Consider the following 21,151-nt stretch of genomic DNA (forward strand, 5'->3'; position numbering starts at 1 on the left):
TCGATGTAATCTTCTTTTGTGGTGTGTTTGTCGAGATCCGATGAATTGTGGATTTATGACCAGATTAACTATGAATATTATTTGAGTTTGTTTTGATCTCTCTTATGCATGATTTCTTATCATTGTAGTTCTCTTCGAGTTGTGGGTTTTGTTCGGCTAACTAGATCTATGATTCTTGCAATGGGAGAAGTGCTTGGTTTTGGGTTCATACTGTGTGGTGACCTCACCCAGTGACAGAAGGGTTAGCGAGGCACGTATCGTGTTGTTGCCATCAAGGGTAAAAAGATGGGGTTTTCATCATTGGTTTGAGATTACCCTCTACATCATGTCATTTTGCTTAAAGCGTTACTCTGTTCGTCATGAACTCAATACACTAGATGCATGCTGGATAGCGGTCGATGTGTGGAGTAATAGTATTAGATGCAGAAAGTATCAGTCTACTTGTCTCGGACGTGATGCCTATATGCTAGATCATTGCCTTAGATATCGTCATGACTTTGCGAGGTTCTATCAATTGCTCGACAGTAATTTGTTCACCCACCATAATACTTGCTATTTTGAGAGAAGCCTCTAGTGAACACTATGGCCCCCACGGTCTACTCCACACCATATTTTCAGCCTTACAGTTTTTACTACGTTGCACTTTCCGCCTTCAGATCTCACTTTTGCAAACAATCTTGAAGGGATTGACAACCCCTTTGAAGCGTTGGGTGCAAGTTTGTTTGTGTTTGCGCAGTGACTGTGAACTTGACGAGACCCTCCTTCTGGATCGATACCTTGGTTCTCAAACTGAGGTAAATACTTACCGCTCTTGTGCTGCATCACCCTTTCCTCTTCAAGGGAAAAACCAACGCAAGCCCAATCTCCGTCAACGTGTCAATTTCTGGCGCTGTTGTTTGAGAAGTAGCAGGGCGCTGTCAGCTACCTCCTCCTAATGTAGCGCTAGCGCACATGCTGTGTCGAGGTCTGGGGGCCTCTGCACCAGAACGACCACCCAAATATTGGCTCGTAGAACCTCCACGAAACGAGTGAGGTAATAGTAAGGATGAATCGATTCTGAATAAGCACATAAATGACTAACGATTAGCTCAAATTGCTCCATATATTCAACTACAATAGATTTCTGAGAGATGGTGTAAAATTGGTGAATAAGTAATTGGTGGCGATCACGCTCAAATCGTTTGCAAATCAAGGTAGCATAGGATTCCTAGTCAAACTCAGCTAGCTTCTTCTGAACTAAGTGAAGACAAACCGAAGCAGAACCCAAAAAATTCAGGGTAGCCATAGGCACCCAAAATTTCTCCTGAATGCGAAACATATGAAAGTACTGCTCGTAGAAGGTTTTCCACAAGTGCGGGTTCTCGCCTGTGAACTCGGGAAACCTGATGGAGGAGTGGGATTTCCCGATTCCTGCCAGGATGTGACTGGCATGTGCGAACGGGGATGAAAGTGAAGGAGGGGTCAAAGGAGGAACACACTAACCATTGGCCGGTGTAAACACCAACGCGAACGCCGGTGACATGCCCTGTGGAATCACACCGTGGCCGTGGCCCTGAAGCTCGAGGGAAACACCCTCCGCGTCCTGACTGGTGCCGATGTGGTCACCCAGAGGCACTGGTGGTATAATTGGCGCTATTTTGGCGGTCGTAGACGCCAACTCCTTGCCCGCCATTGTGGTGCGCTCCTATTGGAGCTCCGTGACTGTCGTGGCGAGCTGGTCGATGTGCCATTCCTGATCCGGGCACCACTGGACCAGATCATCCAGCTTGGTCGCCATGGATCGGATATCGGTGTGGATGTCGTTCAATGAGTTGGTGAGCTTGTCGAAGTAGTCCTTGAAGTATGGATCCATGGCACTGATTATTGTGTAACAATTTTTGCAATCGGGCCTCCACGAGATGCGCTAGTGCGAGCGAAACCTTGCTCCGAATACGAGATGTTAGAACCGAACAATATCTCTCTCGATCTATTACAATAGCTCACGATTCGAGTAGCAATTCAGGTTACAATCTCTGGATACATGAATTGGGGTAGAAGGCCGAAGGGGAGAGAGAACTGCTACCTATTGAGCTTGCGTTGGTTTTTTCATTGAAGAGGAAAGGGTGATGCAGCACAGTAGCAGTAAGTATTTCCCTCAGTTTGAGAACCAAGGTATCAATCCAGTAGGAGTATCAAGGCAAGTCTCCAAAGTACCTGCGCAAAAACAAACAAACTTGCACCCAACGCTATAAAGGGCTTGTCAATCCCATCACGATTGATTGCAAGGTGAGATCTGAAGGAAGAAAGTGCAACAAAGTGAAAGTGTAGAGCGGAAAATATGAAGTGAAGTAGACCCAGGGGCCATAGTATTCACTAGAAGATTCTCTCATGATAGAAAATATTACGACAGGTGAACGAATTACTGTCGAGCAATTGATAGAACCACACAAAGTCATGATGATATCTAAGGCAATGATCATACATATAGGCATCACGTCAGAGACAAGTAGACCGATACTTTCTGCATCTACTACTATTACTCCACACATCGACCGCTATCCAGCATGCATCTAGTGTATTGAGTTCATATCAAACAGAGTAACACCTTAAGCAAGATGACATGATGTAGAGGGATAAATTCATGCAATAGATATAAACCCCATCTTTTTACCCTTGATGGAAACAACATGATGCGTGCCTCGCTACCCCTTTTGTCACTGGGTGAGGACACCACACGATATGAACCCAAAACCAAGCACTTCTCCCATTGCAAGAATTATAGATCAAGTTGGCCAAACTAAACCCACAACTCGAAGAGAATTGAAAGGATACAAAATCATGCATATAAGAGATCAGAGGAAACTCAAATAACATTCATAGATAATCTGATCATAAATCCACAACTCATCGGATCTCAACAAACACACCACAAAAGAAGATTACATCGGATAGATCTCCCTAAAGATCATGGAGAACTTTGTATTAAAGATACAAGAGAGAGAAGGAGCCATCTAGCTACTAGCTATGGACCCGAAGGTCTGTGGTGAACTACCCACGCATGATCGGAGAGGCAATGGTGTTGATGAAGAAGCCCTTTGTGTCCGAATCCCCCCTCCGACAGGGCACCAGAACAGTCCCCAGATGGGATCTTGCAGAGACAGAAGCTTGCGGCGGCGGAAAAGTATTTTCGTGGCTCTCTCTCATGGTTTCAGATTTTTAGGGAATTTATAGGTGGAAGAAGTAGGGTAAAGGAGCTTCGAGGGACCCACAAGCCTGCTAGGCGCGCCCCCAGGCCGCGCCTAGGGGGCTTGTGGCCTCCCCCGGAGTCCTTTGCCTTGGTTCTCAAGCTTCCTGCGTATCTTCTGTTACAGACAAAAATCATTTCGAAGATTTTATTCCGTTTGGACTCCGTTTAATATTCTTCTCTGAAAAGGGTCAAAAACATGGAAAAAACAGGAACTGGCACTTGGCACTGAGTTAATAGGTTAGTCCCAAAAAAGATATAAAATGCATACAAAACATCCAAAGTTGACAAGATAATAGCATGGAACCATAAAAAATTATTGATACGTTGGAGATGTATCAAGCATCCCCAAGCTTAACTCCTGCCCGTCCTCGAGTAGGGAAGTGATAAAGACTAATTTTTTGATGTGGAATGCTACCTAACATATTTGTCCTTTGCAACTTCTTTCATGTGACATGAATGTTCAGATCGGTAAGATTCAAAACAATAGTTTTCTATTGACATGAAAGCAATAATACTTTAAGAAAACTAGCAAGGTAATCATGAACTTTCGAAATAACAAGGCCAAAGAAAGTTATCCCTACAAAATCATATAGTCTGGCTATGCTCCATCATCCCCACACAACGAATTTAAATCATGCACAACCCCGATATTGGCCAAGTAATTATTTTCACACTCTTACTTTCTCAAACCTTTTTCAATTCTCACACAATATATGAGCGTGAGCCATGGATATAACACTATAGGTGGAATAGAGTGTGGTGGAGGTTGTGAGGCAAAAAGGAGGAGATGGTCACATCGACTCGGCGTATCGACGAGCTTATGGAGATGCCCATCAATAGATATCAATGTGAATGAGTAGGGATTACCATGCAACAGATGCACTTAGAGCTATAAGTGTGTGAAAGCTCAAAAGGAAAACTAGTGGGTGTGCACCCAACTTGCTTGCTCACGAAGACCTAGGGCAATTTTGAGGAAGCCCATCATTGGAATATACAAGCCAAGTTATATAATGAAGATTCCCACTAGTATATGGAAATGTCAAAACGAGAGACTCTCTATCATGAAGAACATGGTGCTATTGTGAAGCACAAGTGTGGAAAAAGATAGTAGCATTGTCCCTTCTCTCCTTTTCTCTGGCCCTGTTTGGAACCACCCAGATTATATAATCCAGTTTTTATAATCTATTATGTTTCCAAACAGGACAGCTTATGGTGTAGATTATAAAAACTAGATGGATAGATTATTAAAAACTCATAAGCTACTCTATACCAGCTAAAATCAGATTATGGATTGCTAATGACCCATTACCCTTATAAAGTTGAAGATAATTACATTCCTACCACCGCCATCCTTCTCTTTTTTCAAAAAAAACAGAGGGCAGACAGGTCATTATGCATTGTAAAACCTTTATTACAGTTTATATAATCTGGCCTCCAAACATGTTCACTTAGATTATTTTTATAAACCAGATTATATAATCTATCTTCATAATCCAGATTATCATCATGTATTATGGTTCCAAACAGGTCCTCTCTCTCTCTCTTTTTGTTTGGGCTCTTTGGCCTCTTTTCATTTTTTTGGTGGGCATCTTTGGCCTCTTTTTTTTATTTCCTCACATGGGACAATGCTTTAATAATGATGATCATCACACTTTTATTTACTCACATCTCAATGCTTAGAACAATGATGACTCTATAGGAGATGCCTCCGGCAGTGTACCGGGATGTGCAACGATCTAGATTGGTGTATGACATTGAAACATCTCGCTAGCTATCTTACAATCATGCAATGGAAATATGTAAGGGACGGCATAAGTCATGAGACGGAACGGTAGGAGTTGCATGGGAATATATCTCGGAATGGCTATGAAAATGCCATAATAGGTAGGTATGGTGGCTGTTTTGAGGAAGGTATATGGTGGGTTTGTGCACCGGCAAAAGTTGCGCGACACTAGAGAGGCTAGCAATGGTGGAAGGTGAAAGTGCATCTATACCATGGACTCACATTAGTCATGAAGAACTCATATACTTATTGCGAAAGTTTTATTAGTAATCGAAACAAAGTGCTAACACATACTCCTAGGGGAAGGGTTGGTAGGTGTTAACCCTCGCGCGATCCCGACCCCACACAAAGGATGACAATCAATAAATCAATTATGCTCCGACTTCCTAACATAGCGGTTCACCATACATGCATGCTACGGGAATCACTAACTTCAACACAAGTATTTATAGATTCAGAACACCCTACTAACATAACTTCTAATATTACCATATCCATGTCTCAAAACTAATTGAGAGGAATCAAACTTCTCTTTACTAATCGATGCACATGAATATGGAAGTTTTTAGTATATCCTCTTTCGATGCCTATCATCTTTAGGACTACATTCATAGCACAAGCCAACTACCAAGTTACTCAGAGAGAGCACTCTCAAAAATATATAAGTGAAGATCGAGAGTTCTTATTTCTCTAAAATATGACACCGCCGTGCTCTAAAAAGATCTAAGTGAAGCACTAGAGCAAAGTTATCTAGCTCAAAAGATATAAGTGAAGCACATGCGAGCTAAATTGCCTAACTCAAAAGATATAAGCGAAGCTCAATGAGTATTCTAGCAAAATCACGATGAGTGCATGTATCTCTCAAAAAGGTGTGCAGCAAGGATGATTGTGACACAACAAAAAGAAAAGACTCCTATAATACACGACGCTCCAAGCAAAACACATATCATGTGGTGAATAAAAATATAGCCCCGAGTGACGTTACCGATGGATTGAAGATGAAAGAGGGGATGCCTTCCCGTGGCATCCCCAAGCTTAGACCTTTTGGTGTCCTTGAATTTTCCTTGGGATGCCTTGGGAATCCCCAATCTTGAGCTCTTTCCACTCTTTATCCCATTGTCCATGAGAACATCACCCAAAACTTGAAAACTTCACACCACAAAACTTAAACAGAAACTCGTGATATCATTAGCACAAGAAAACAAACCACCACCTCTTTAGTTACTGTAGCAAACTTGATTTCTATTTATATTGGTGTTAGATTACTGTATTCTCACTTTTCCATGGCTAGTACCCCCCGATACTATCCATAGTTTCATCGAAATAAGCAATCAACACAACAAAAACATAATCTGTCAAAAACAGACCAGTTTGTAGCAATCTGTATACTTCGTATACTTCTGGTATGTCAAAAATTCTGAACAATTATGACAATTGAGGCAATTGGCATATCAACCAGCATAAAAAGAATAAACTCAAAAGCTCTTTCTAGATAGGAATTAAAAATAATTTCGTGAGCGCAAAGTTTCTGTCTTTTTCAGCAAGATCAAACAACCATCACCAAAACTAGTCATAAAGGTTTTACTTGGCACAAACACAAAAAGAAACACAAAAAACACAATCATAACAGAATTATGATGGTGAGGACACAACAAAACAGAAAGCAAAAAGCAAAGATAAATTCATTGGGTTGCCTCCCAACAAGCGCTATTGTTTAACGCCCTTAGCTAGGCATAAGGCGATAGAATCACATATCGTGGTGTTTGGTGCTCAAACCATAAGTAGGGTGAACACTCGACACTTTAAGATCTTCATCTCTCTTACTAGATGGTTCACCACTGTTTTTAGGAACAAAAACAAACTTGGTGGCCTTATTGTGGGCAAAATTTGGAGTGTTTTGAACAGCAGCAAAAGCGGAACCCAAGTTGGTTATAATATCCAGTAGTTTGCCAATTCTAGCGGAATCATGACCTAGTTTTTCGTTAACTGTGGGTTCCCTCTCCTTTAAATTTTTCAAGGTCATTCCCACCTTTGATCCATACTGAGTGATTTGATTGTGGATCTTTTTATCCAAATTTTCAATGAGTTCAATCGTAGCAACTTTATTTTCAATGATATCCAGCCTACGCATCACATGTTCCAAAGTTAAGGTAGTTCCGTTAACCATGAGTGGGGGTGAGCCTACCAAATTTATTAAGGAACCGTAAGAATCAACAGTATGGCTACCCAAGAAATTTCCGCCTACGATTGTGTCAAGAACATACCTATTCCAAGGGGAAATTCCCACATAAAAGTTGCGAAGCAGAACGATAGTAGATTGCTTACGGGTAGATCTACTCTGAGCATTGCAAATGCTATACCAAGCATCCTTTACATTTTCTCCCTCATTCTGTTTGAAATTAAGAACTTCGCTCTTGGGAGTATCGTTCAAAGCGATAGGACTAGCCATAAGGATAGGTAGACTATCCCACACAAGCAAACAGAAAGCAAGCGAACGAATAGGGCGAACGAAAAAGGCAAATATTTTGTAAATTTTTGTTTTTTAGAAGTGGGGGTGAGGAAACGTGAGGCAGAAAATTAAATGCAAGAGATGAGTTTGCGACAGTTACTTGGATAAGCTTCACTTAGAATAGTCCCCAGTGTGAGAAATTGACACGTTGAAGGAAGACTATTCTTGACTTGATACTCCCTGACAACGGCGCCAAAAATTCTTCTTGCTACCTCTTGAGCTTGCGTTGGTTTTTCCCTTGAAGAGGAAAGGGTGATGCAGCACAGTAGCAGTAAGTATTTCCCTTAGTTTGAGAACCAAGGTATCAATCCAGTCGGGGTATCAAGGCAAGTCTCCAAAGTACCTGCGCAAAAACAAACAAACTTGCACCCAACACTATAAAGGGGTTGTCAATCCCTTCACGATTGATTGCAAGGTGAGATATGAAGGCGGAAAGTGCAACAAAGTGAAAGCGTAGAGCTGAAAATATGAAGTGAAGTAGACCCGAGGGCCATAGTGTTCACTAGAGGCTTCTCTCATGATAGCAAATATTACGGTGGGTGAACGAATTACCGTCGAGCAATTGATAGAACCGCGGAAAGTCATGATGATATCTAAGGCAATGATCATACATATAGGCATCACGTCCGAGACAAGTAGACCGATACTGTCTGCATCTACTACTATTACTACACACATCGACCGCTATCCATCATGCATCTAGTGTATTGAGTTCATAACAAACAGAGTAACGCCTTAAGCAATATGACATGATGTAGAGGGATAAATTCATGCAATAGATATAAACCCCATATTTTTACCCTTGATGGCAACAACATGATGCGTGCCTCGCTACCCCTTTTGTCACTCGGTGAGGACACCGCACGGTATGAACCCAAAACCAAGCACTTCTGCCATTGCAAGAATTATAGATAAAGTTGGCCAAACGAAACCCACAACTCGAAGAGAATTACAAGGATACGAAATCATGCATATAAGAGATCAGAGGAAACTCGAATAACATTCATAGATAATCTGATCATAAATCCACAATTCATCGGATCTCGACAAACACACCGCAAAAGAAGATTACATTGGATAGATCTCCATGAAGATCATGGAGAACTTTGTATTGAAGATCCAAGAGAGAGAAGAAGCCATCTAGCTACTAGTTATGGACCCGAAGGTCTGTGGTGAACTAACCACGCATCATCGGAGAGGTAATGGTGTTGATGAAGAAGCCCTCCGTGTCCGAATCCCCCCTCCGGCAGGGCACCAGAACGGTACCCAGATGGGATCTTGCGGAGACAGAAGCTTGCGGCGGCGAAAAAGTATTTTCGTGGCTCTCTCTCGTGGTTTCAGATTTTTAGGGAATTTATAGGCGGAAGAAGTAGGGCGAAGGAGCTTCGGGGGGCCCACAAGCCTGCTAGGTGCGCCCCCAGGCCGCGCCTAGGGGGCTTGTAGCCTCCCCGGAGTCCTTTGCCTTGGTTCTCAAGCTCCATGCGTATCTTCTGTTACGGAAAAAATCATTCTGAAGATTTTATTCTGTTTGGACTCCGTTTAATATTCTTCTCTGAAAATGGTCAAAAACACGAAAAAAACAAGAACTCGCACTTGGCACTGAGTTAATAGATTAGTCCCAAAAAAGATATAAAATGGATACAAAACATCCAAAGTTGACAAGATAATAGCATGGAACCATAAAAAATTATAGATACGTTGGAGAAGTATCAAGAGCCCCCACTGGTTCGAGCCATGATCCAATGGATAACCCTTCACGCGTGCAACCTAAGAGATAAGTAGGTGACTGGTAGTCACACACACTTTGTGCCATGGAATCTTGGGTTGGGATGACGTACATAGATGGGCCGAGCTGCTGGCGAGGCCGTTGGTCTGTCTTTAGGTGGGTTCGACGTGTCAACACTAACATGATCATTCTTCAAATGAGCGAAAATCCTATTTAGAAGCGAGACAACTTCATGTTTAGAAACAAAAAGTCACCAATAAAGACCAAAACTTATTTGTTCTACTTATGCTCCACCATAAACAACAACCACCCTGGTTGGGATAATTTCTTCTGATACACTCTCACAGAGCATGTTACTCCTTCATCACTATTTATCCCCACTTTAATCGGGGAATGACCACCCTCCCGTTGAACCAAAGTCTTCTATGGCAATGTTTTGACTTCGCCGTGGGAAATGACTACCCTTTCGGTTAGTGTTGGATGGCTTGGGACTGGTACAGGTGCATCTCATTGATGATGGCACCATTAGTATTCCATGCTAGTTGTTTCAGTGTTTCCGTTGTCGGGCTCATTCTTTGTAATTACAGTTTGCCAGTGTGCTATCTTGTGGCGTTATGTGCTGCCTTGACAACTGCTCTATTCTTCTAGTCTTTACTTGGTGTTTTGTATTTTCTATGGTATTGGTTTGGCAAGATGTATTGCGCCTATGCTTATTCAGGTCTTCGATCATGTTCTTTTATAAACTAGATCTATCTCAATTTGTAATGATCATATTGTTGGGGAACGTCGCATGGGAAACAAAAAATTTCCTACGCACACGCAATACATACCCATGGTGATGATCATCTACGAGAGGGGAGAGTGCATCTACATACCCTTGTAGACCGCTAAGCGAAAGCGTATATAACGTGGTTGATGTTGTGGAACATCTTCGCGATCCAAATTGCAGCCCGCCCCGTGATTTCATCACGATCCATCCCGCGATCCCATCATGATCCATCCCGATCTAGTGCCGAACGGACGACACCTCCGCGGTCAACACACGTACAACTCGATGATGTTCTCCACCATGTTGATCCAGCAAGAGGGGCCAAGAGATAGATGAGTTTTCCAGCACAGCGGCATGGTGGTAGTGGTGGTGGAGCTATTCGAGCAGGGCTTCTCCTAAGCACCGCTGAAACTAGACTAGAGGAGAAATAGATCTAGAGAGAGAGAGGGAAGCACGTGGTTGTTTTTTGTGTCGCGAAAACCCTCAATACCTCTAATATATAGGAGGGAGGGAGGGGAGGATGCAGACTCAAACCCTCAAGGTTTGGCATAAATTGGAGGTGGAGGAGTCCTAGTACAATCCTACGAGGAGTAGGATTCCTCCTTTCCACTTGGAAACCATTTCCACCTTTTCCACCTTTGGATTTTTTGCCTCTCAAACCTCATGGGCCTTAGTGGGAGCTTATGTCAGCCCACTAGGGGATGGTTTCTATCCTCCCAAACCCCGTAAGTCCCCTCGGGGCGTGACACCCCTCCTGATGGTCCCTGGTACCCTCCCGACACTCCCGATATACTACCGATGAGCCTGGAACTTTTCCGATGACCAAAACAGGACTTTCGATATATCAATCTTTACCTCTGGACCATTTCGGAGCTCCTCGTGATGTCTGGGATCTCATCCGGGAATCCGAACAACTTTCGGTTATCAACACCTATAACTCAACAATACCTAAACGTCACCGAACCTTAAGTTTGCAGACCCTGCGGGTTCAAGAACTATGCAGACATGACCGAGACACTCCCCGGTCAATAACGAATAGCGGGATCTGGATGTCAATATTGGCTCCTACATATTCTACGAAGTTCTCTATCGGTTGAACCTCTATGTCAAGGAATCAGTTAATCCCGTATGATGTTCCCTTAGTCCTTCGGTATGTTACTTGAGTGAGAATCGATCGTCGGTATCACCATACCTAGTTCAATATCATTACCAGAAAGTCTCTTTACTCATTCCGTAATACAAGATCCCGTAACTAACTCCTTAGTTACATTGCTTGCAAGGCTTGTTGTGATGTTGTATTACCGAGTGGCCCCCGAGATACCTCTCTGTCACACGGAGTGACACATCCCAGTCTTGATCCATGCAAACCCAATAGACACCTTAGGATATACCTGTAGAGCACCTTTATAGTCACCCAGTAACGTTGCGATGTTCGATACACACAACGTATTCCTTTGGTGTCTGGGAGTTGCATGATCTCATGGTCATAGGAACAAATACATTGACATGTAGAAAAACAGTAGCAATAAACTGACACGATCATATGCTACGTTTATAGTTTGAGTCTTGTCCATCACATCATTCTCCTAATGATGTGATCCCGTTAACAAGTGACGACACTTGCCTATGGCCAGGAAACCTTGACCATCTTTGATCAATGAGCTAGTCAACTAGAGGCTCACTAGGGACAGTGTGTTGTCTATGTATCACACATGTATTTGAGTTTCCAATCAATACAATTCTAGCATGCATAATAAATGATTATCATGAACAAGGAAATATAATAATAACCAATTTATTATTGCCTCTAGGGCATATTTCCAACAGTCTCCCACATGCACTAGAGTCAATAATCTAGTTCACATCACTATGTGATTGCAATGAATCTAACACCCATACAATTATGGGGTTCGATCATGTGTTGCTTGTGTGAGAGGTTTTTAGTCAACGGGTCTGAACCTTTTAGATCCGTGTGTGCTTTACAAATCTCTATGTCATCCTATAGATGCTGCTACCACTCGCCATTTGGAACTATTCCAAATGACTGCTCCACTATACGAATCCTGTTTACTACTCATAGTTATTCGGATCAGTGTCAAAGCTTGCATCGACATAACTCTTTACGACGAACTCTTTAATCACCTCCATAATCGAGAAAAATTCCTTAGTCCACTGGTTACTAAGGATAACTTTGACCGCTGTTCAGCGATTCAATCTTGGATCACTCTTTGTACCCCTTGACAGACTCATGGCAAGGCACACATCAGGTGCGGTACACATCGTGGCATACTTTAGAGCCTACGGTTAATGCATAGGGGACGACCTTCGTACTTTCTCTTTCTTCTACTATGGTCAGGTGCTATCCCATAGACAACAACACCAGAAGTTGACATGTTGACACAGGCTGGGCTTGCGTTGGTTCTTCCCTTGAAGAGGAAAGGGTGATGCATCATAGGAGCAATAAGTATTTCCCTCAGTTTGAGAACCAAGGTATCGATCCAGAAGGAGGGTCTCGTCAAGTCCAGAGTACCTGTGCAAACACAAACAAGCTTGCACCCAATGCTTCAAAGGGGTTGTCAATCCCTTCAAGATTGTTTGCAAAGTGAGATCTGAAGGCGGAAAGTGCAACGAAGTAAAAAGTGTAAGGCTGAAAATATGGTGTGGAGTAGACCCTGGGGGGCATAGTGTTCACTAGAGGCTTCTCTCAAAATAGCAAGTATTACGGTAGGTGAACAAATTACTGTCGAGCAATTGATAGAACCGCGCAAAGTCATGACGATATCTAAGGCAATGATCATGGATATAGGCATCACGTCCGAGACAAGTAGACCGATACTTTCTGCATCTACTACTGTTACTCCACACATCGACCGCTATCGAGCATGCATCTAGTGTATTGAGTTCATGACGAACAAAGTAATGCTTTAAGCAAGATGACATGATGTAGAGGGATAATCTCAAACCAATGATGAAAACCCCATCTTTTTACCCTTGATGGCAACAACATGATGCGTGCCTCGCTACCCCTTTTATCACTGGCTGAGGTCACCGCACGGTATGAACCCAAAACCAAGCACTTCTCCCATTGCAAGAATCATATATCTAGTTGGCCAGACAAAACCCACAACTCGAAAAGAATTACAAGGATATGAAATCATGCATACGAGAGATCAGAAGAAACTCAAATAAGATTCATAGATAATCTGATCGTAAATCCACAATTCATCGGATCTCGACAAACACACCGCAAAAGAAGATTACATCGGATAGATCTCCATGAAGATCATGGAGAACTTTGTATTGAAGATCCAAGAGAGAGAAGAAGCCATCTAGTTACTAGCTATGGACCCGTAGGTCTATGGTGAACTACTCACGCATCATCGGAGAGGTCATGGTGTTGATGGAGAAGCCCTCCTTGTTCGAATCCCGCCTCCTGCAGGGCAACAGGACGTGCCCCAGATGGGATCTTGCGGAGACAGATCTTGGTCAGGGGACCTCCAAGGGGCCCACAAGTTATTGCGATGATCTCTTGATTTTTTCTGGAATTTATGGGATTATATAGGCAAAAGATCTTGGTCAGGGGACCTCCAAGGGGCCCACAAGCCTGGATGGCGCGCCTCTGGCCGCGGGATGGGGGCTTGTGGGGCCCCTGGAGCTCCTCTGGCTTGGCTCCCAAGTTCTCCGATCTTCTTTCGTTCCAAAAAAAAATCTTTTCGGGGATTTTCTTCCATTTGGACTCCGTTTCAAAATCTCCTCTGAAAGGGGTCAAAAATATGGAAAAAACAGGAGCTGGCACTTGGCACTGAGTTAATAATTTAGTCCCAAAAAATATATAAAAGGCATGCAGAACATCCAAATTTTGACAAGATAATAGCATGAAACCATCAAAAATTATAGATACGTTGGAGATGTATCATCAGGCTTTTTGAGTCTTACTCAAAATCACACCTTACAAACAGCCAAGAACTCCTTCTTTGCCAATCTATTTTGAACTCCTTCCAAAACTTGTCAAGGCATGCATTTCATTGAAAGTTTTATCAAGCATCTTGATCTATCTCTATAGATCTTGATGTTCAATGTTCAAGTAGCTCAATCCAGGTTTTCCTCTGAAAACACCTTTTTAAACAACCCTATATGCTTTCCAGAAATTCTACATCATTTCCGATCAACAATATGTCAACCACATATACCCATCAGAAATTCTATAGTGCTCCCACTCACTTTCTTGGAAATACAAGTTTCTCATAAACTTTTATAAAACCAAAAACTTTGATCATCTCATCAAAGCGTATATTCCAACCCCGAGATGCTTGCTCCAGTCCTTAGAAGGATCGCTAGAGCTTGCATACTTGTTAGCATCCTTAGGATTGACAAAACCTTCTCGTTGTATCACATACAACCTTTCCTCAAGGAAACCGTCGAGGAATCAATATTTTGACATCCTATCTGCAAGATTTCATAAATAATGCAGCAACTGCTAACACAATTCCAATAGACTTTTAGCATCGCTACGAGTGAGGAAGTCTCATCATAGTCAACTCTTTGAACTTGTCGGAAACATCTTTGCGACAAGTCGAGCTTTCTTGATGGTGACTTTTCACCATCATTGTTTGTCTTCCTTTTAAAGATCCATCTGTACTTAATAGTCTTAGGACCATCAAGTAGTTCTTCCAAAGTCTACACTTTGTTTTCATACATGGATCCTCTCTCGGATTTCATGGCCTCCCGCCATTTGCCGGAATCCGGGCCCACCATCGCTTCTCCATAGCTCGTAGGTTCATTGTTGTCCAACAACATGACCTCCAAGACAGGGTTACCGTACCAATCTGTAGTAGTACGTGACCTTGTCGACCTACGAGGTTTGTATTAACTTGATCCAAAGTTTCATGATCACTATCATTAGCTTCCACTTCAATTGGTATAGGCACCACTGGAACAAGTTCCTGTGCCTTGCTACATTCTAGTTGAAGTGACGGTTCAATAACCTCATCAAGTTTCCACCATCCTCTGACTCAATTCTTTCGAGAGAAACTTTTTCTCGATAAAGGACCCGTTTCTGGAAACAAACACTCTACTTTCGGATCTGAGATAGGAGGTATTCCCAACTATTTTGGGTATCCTATGAAGATGCATTTATCCGCTTTGGGTTTGAGCTTATCAGGCTGAAACTTTTTCACATAAGCGTCGCAGCCCCAAACTTTTAAGAAACGACAACTTAGGCTTCTCCAAACCATAGTTCATACAGTGTCATCTGAACGGAATTACGTGGTGCCCTATTTAAAGTGAATGCAGTTGTCTCTAATGCCTAACCCAAAAATGATAGTGGTTGTTCGATAAGAAACATCATAGCATCCACCCTATCAAATAGGGCATGGTTACGACATTCGGACACACCATCGCTATGGTGTTCCAGGTGGCATTAGTTGTGAAACAATTTCCACATTGTCTTAACTGTGTACCAAACTCGCAACTCAGATATTCATCTCTATGATCACATCGTAGACTTTTTATCCTCTTGTCAAGACGATCTTCACTCTAAAATAGCTTGAACTTTTCAACATTTCAGACTTGTGGTTCATCAAGCAAATACTCATGTATGTACTCAAATCGGCAGTGAAGTAACAACATAATGATATCCACTGCGTGCCTCAGCATTCATTGGACTGCACACATCACAATGTATTACTTCCAACAAGTTACTTTCGTGTTCCATCTCACTGGAAAAACGAGGCCTTCAGTCATCTTGCCCATGTGGTATGATTTGCATGCCTCAAGTGATTCAAAATCAAGTGAGTCCAAACGATCCATCCGCATGAAGTTTCTTCATGCGTTTATACCAATAGGCATGGTTTGCATGTCTCAAACGTTTCAAAACTGAGTGAGTACAAAGATCGATCAGCATGGAGCTCCTTCATGCATTTTATACCAATATAACTCAAGCGGCAGTGCAACAAGTAAGTGGTACTATCATTACTAATTTGTATCTTTTGGCATCAATATTATGAACATGTGTATCACTACGATCGAGATTCAATAAACCATTGAAGGTATTTATTCAAGCAAATAGAATAACCATTATTCTCTTTAAATGAATAATCGTATTGCAATAAACACGATCTAATCATGTTCATGATCAACACAAACACCAAATAACAATTATTTAGGTTTTAGACTAATCCCAATGGTAGAGGGAGCATGTGATGTTTGATCACATCAACCTTGGAAACACTTCCAACAAATATCGTCACATCGCCTTTAACTAGTCTCCGTTTATTTCATAGCTTTTATTTAGAGTTACTAACACTTAGCAACCGAAGCAGTATCTAATAACCTCGTGCTACTAGGAGCACTAGTAAAGTACACATCAATATCATGTATATCCAACATACTTCTGTCGACTTTGCCAGCCTTCTCATCTACCAAGTATATAGGGTAGTTCCTCTTCAGTTATTGTTCACCTCATTACATAAGCACTTAGTCTCGGGTTTGGGTTCAACCTTGGGTCTCTTCACTAGAGCAGAAACTGGTTTGCCGTTTCATGAAGTATCCCTTCTTGCCCTTGCCCTTCTTGAAACTAGTGGTTTTACTAACCATCAACAATTGATGCTCCTTTTTGATTTCTACTTTCGCGTTGTGAAACATCACGAATAGCTCAAGGATCATCATATATATCCCTGATATGTTATAGTTCATCACGAAGCTCTAGTAGCTCGGTGGCAGTGACTTTGGAGGACCATCACTATCTTATCTGGAAGATTAACTCCCACTCGATTCAAGCGATTGTTGCACTCAGACAATTTGAGCACATGCTCAATGATTGAGCTTTTCTCCCTTACTTGGTGGACAAAGAATCTCGTCGGAGGTATCATAGCTATCAGCAAGGGCATGAGCATGAAATCCCTTTTTCATCTCTTGGAACATCTCATATGTCCCGTCACGTTCAAAATGTCTTTGGCGCCTCAATCCTAAGCTGTTAAGCTTTACACACTGAACTATCACCTAGTCTTCAAAAACGTGTATGTGAGATGTTCGCAACATCCATAGATGACGCTCAAGGTTTAGCACACCGAGCGGTGCATTAAGGACATAAGCCTTCTACGCAGCAATGAGGACAACCAACAGTTTACGGACCCAGTCAACATTATTGCTACTATCATCTTTCAACTAAATTTTCTCTAGGAACATATCAAAAATAGTAGAGCTACAACGCAAGCTACAACATAATTTGCAAAGACCTTTTTCCTATGTTTATGATAATTGAGTTTAGCTAATCATATTACTAATAACTCCAACTCAAATAGACATCCCTTTAGTCATTCGAGTGGCGAATGATCCAAATCCACTAACTCAAGTCCGATCATCACGTGAGTTGAGTACGGTTTCAGTGGTGAACATCTCCATGTTGATAATATCAACTATATGATTCATGCTCAACCTTTCGGTCTCTTGTGTTCCGAGGCCATGTCTATACATGCTAGTCTTGTCAAGTTTAACACGAGTGTTCCGCGTGTGCAACTATTTTGCACCCGTTGTATGTGAACGTTGAGTCTATCACACCCGATCATCACGTGGTGTCTCGAAACGATGAACTGTCGCAACTGTGCATAGTTGGGGAGAACACAATTTTATGTTGAAATTCTAGTGAGGGATCACCTTATAATTCTACCGTCGTGCTAAGCAAAATAAGGTGCATGAAAGGACATGATATGGTTATTAACTAGTGATTCTTGATCTCCATCACCAAAGCACCAGCATGATCTCCATCGTCACCGGCGCCGCACCATGATCTCCATCATCGTTCCGCCATCGAGGTTGTCACGCTATCTATGATATTACTACTAAAGCTACCACCTAGCGATACAGTAAAAGCATCTGCAAGCACAAATGTTAGTTCAAAGATAACCCTATGGCTCCTGCCGGTTGTCGTAGCATCGACGTGCAAGTATATATTTAACTATTACAACATGATCATCTCATACATCCAATATATCATATCATGTGTTTGGCCATACCACATCACATGCATACCCTGCAAAACAGGTCAGACGTCCTCTAATTTGTTGTTGCAATTTTTACGTGGTTGCTATGGGTATCTAGTATGATCGCATCTTACTTACGCAAAGCCACAACGGTGATATGCAAATTGCTATTTAACCTTCTCCAAGGACCGCCTCGGTCAAATCAAATTCAATTAAAGTTGAAGAAACAGACACCCGCCAGTCATCTTTATACAACAAGTTGCATGCCAGTCGATGAAACCGGGCTCTCGTAAGCGTACGAGTAAAGTTGGTTCGGGCCGCTTCAATCCAACAATACCGCTAAATTAAGAAAAGACTAAGGAGGGCAACAAATTGAGCATCAACGCCCACAAACTCCTTTGTGTTCTACTCGAGATATCATCTACGCATGAACCTAGCTCATGATGCCACTGTTGGGGAACCTCACATGGGAAACAAAAAATTTCCTACGCACACGCAATACCTATCCATGGTGACGATCATCTACGAGTGGGGAGAGTGCATCTACATCAATACTCGAGATACCCTTGTAGATCGCTAAGCGGAAGCGTATATAACACGGTTTATGTAGTGGAACTTCTTCATGATCCAAATTGCAGCCCGTCCCGCGATCTCATCACGATCCGTCCTGCGATCCCACCACGATCCATCCGGATCTAGTGCCAACCGGACGACACCTCCATGATCAACACACGTACAGCTTGATGACGATCTCCACCTTCTTGATCCAGCAAGAGAGGCGAAGAGGTAGATGAGTTCTCTAGCACGTTGGCATGGTGGTGGTGGTGGTGGAGCTAGTCCAGCAAGGCTTCGCCTAAGCACCGCTAAAACTAGACTAGAGGAGAAACATATCAAGAGAGAGAGGGCAGCACGTGGCTGTTTTTCTATGTCTAAAAACCCCTCAATACCTCTAGTATATATAGGAGGGAGTGAGAGGAGGAGGCAGCCTCAAACCCTCAAGGTTTGGCTGAAATTGGAGGTGGAGGAGTCCTACTCCAATCCTACTACGAGTAGGATTCTTCCTTTCCACTTGGAAACCCTTTCCACCTTTGGGTTTTTGCCTCTCAAACCTCATGGGCCTTAGTGGTAGCTTATGTCAGCCCACTAGGGGCTGGTTTGTATCCTCCCACAGCCCATAAGGCCCCTCGGGGCGTGACACCCCTGCCGATGGTCCCCGGTACCCTCCCGGCACTCCCGGTACACTACCGCTGAGCCCGAAACTTTTTCGGTGACCAAACCGGGACTTCCTATATATCAATCCTTACATCCGAACCATTCCGGAGCTCCTAGTGACGTCCGGGATTTCTTCCTGGACTCCGAACAACTTTCGGTTACCAACACCTATAACTCAACTATACCGAATCATCACCGAACCTTAAGTGTCTAGACCCCGCGGGTTCGAGAACTATGCAGACATGACCGAGACACTCCCCGGTCAATAACCAATAGCGGGACCTGGATGTCCCTATTGTCTCCTACATATTCTACGAAGATCTCTATCGGTCGAACCTCTATGTCAAGGATTCAGTTAATCCCGTATGATGTTCCCTTTGTCCTTCAGTATGTTACTTGCCCGAGATTCGATCGTCGGTATCTCCATACCAAGTTCAATCTCGTTACCGGCAAGTCTCTTTACTCATTCCATAATACAAGATCCTGTAACTAACTCCTTAGTTACATTGCTTGCAAGGCTTGTTGTGATGTTGTATTATCGAGTGGACCCCAAGATACCTCTCCGTCACACGGAGTGATAAATCCCAGTCTTGATCCATGTCAACCCATCAGACACCTTTGGAGATACCTGTAGAGCACCTTTATAGTCACCCAGTAACGTTGCGATGTTTGATAAACACAAGGTATTCCTCTGGTGTCCCGGAATTGCATGATCTCATGGTCATAGGAACAAATACATTGACATGCAGAAAAACAGTAGCAATAAACTGACACGATCATATGCTACGTTTATAGTTTGGGTCTTGTCCATCACATCATTGTCCTAATGATGTGATCCTGTTATCAAGTGACAACACTTGCCTATGGCGAGGAAACCTTGACCATCTTTGATCAGCGAGCTAGTCAACTAGAGGCTCACTAGGGACAGTGTGTTGTCTATGTATCCACACATGTATTTGAGTTTCCAATCAATACAATTTTAGCATGGATAAGAAACGATTATCATGAACAAGGAAATATAATAATAACCAATTTATTATTGCCTCTTGGGCATATTTCCAACATATATATGGTTGGCAAATTTTTCCTTCTAAACATGAAGTTATCTCGCTTATAAAAAATGGAATGAACAAATAAGTGTTGATCTTTATTGTAGGACTTCGCTTAGATGAGTTCGTCCCATGAGTAAAAGAAATTTTGATAATTAATTGTCTAGAAGAAGATTGAGCTAATTTGATCTAAAAAAGCAGAACATATAAATATGATTTTTCTCCAAAATTTCAGTTGGAGGCTTTACAATAGATCTTCAGAAATTATTGGACCCAACCTAGTCCTTCTATTTCACCGTTCTTCCAACATTTTGGTAAAACGGCAAAGGCCTTTGACCACCACCGCCAAGTGTGATGAGGACATCACTACCACACTTACACCTAATGTCCCTGTGGCTACACATATTGGACAAATTACTAGAGCTTGCAAATGCCAATCAAAATATGAGGTACTTTCGTTTGTTGGTAATGATTCTAATGTTCATGAAAATACGATCCTGCGTAAATTAGACATATTTGTGTTGCATACAAATGAAGGGCTTGACATGCACAAGAAGGATAAACACTGGAGGATGGTCAAGCGTGGAGAAGGCGCGAGCGAAAGGAACAAGAACGAATTATCTAGTGGAGATTTCAACACTTTGAAGCCAACTTGATTACATACAAGAAGATGGAAGAAATATACAAGATGCCACTTTATGAATTTCGTCCTTAGCTTTATTTAGATGCTATGTCACCTTATTTCCGGGCGAGACCCATATAATTTTGAAATACCTCTTATTAGGCTATTTTTAGAGTCTGTATTGTAGGGAAACGACTCAAGATGTGTTTCAGTTCCACCTTGTCAAGGGTGGACGAAATCCTCTTTATTTTCCCTATAAATATAGCCCTTAATGAA

This window comes from Hordeum vulgare, chromosome 1H (genome assembly GCF_904849725.1).
Source record: "Hordeum vulgare subsp. vulgare chromosome 1H, MorexV3_pseudomolecules_assembly, whole genome shotgun sequence".
Classification (NCBI taxonomy): Eukaryota; Viridiplantae; Streptophyta; class Magnoliopsida; order Poales; family Poaceae; genus Hordeum; species Hordeum vulgare.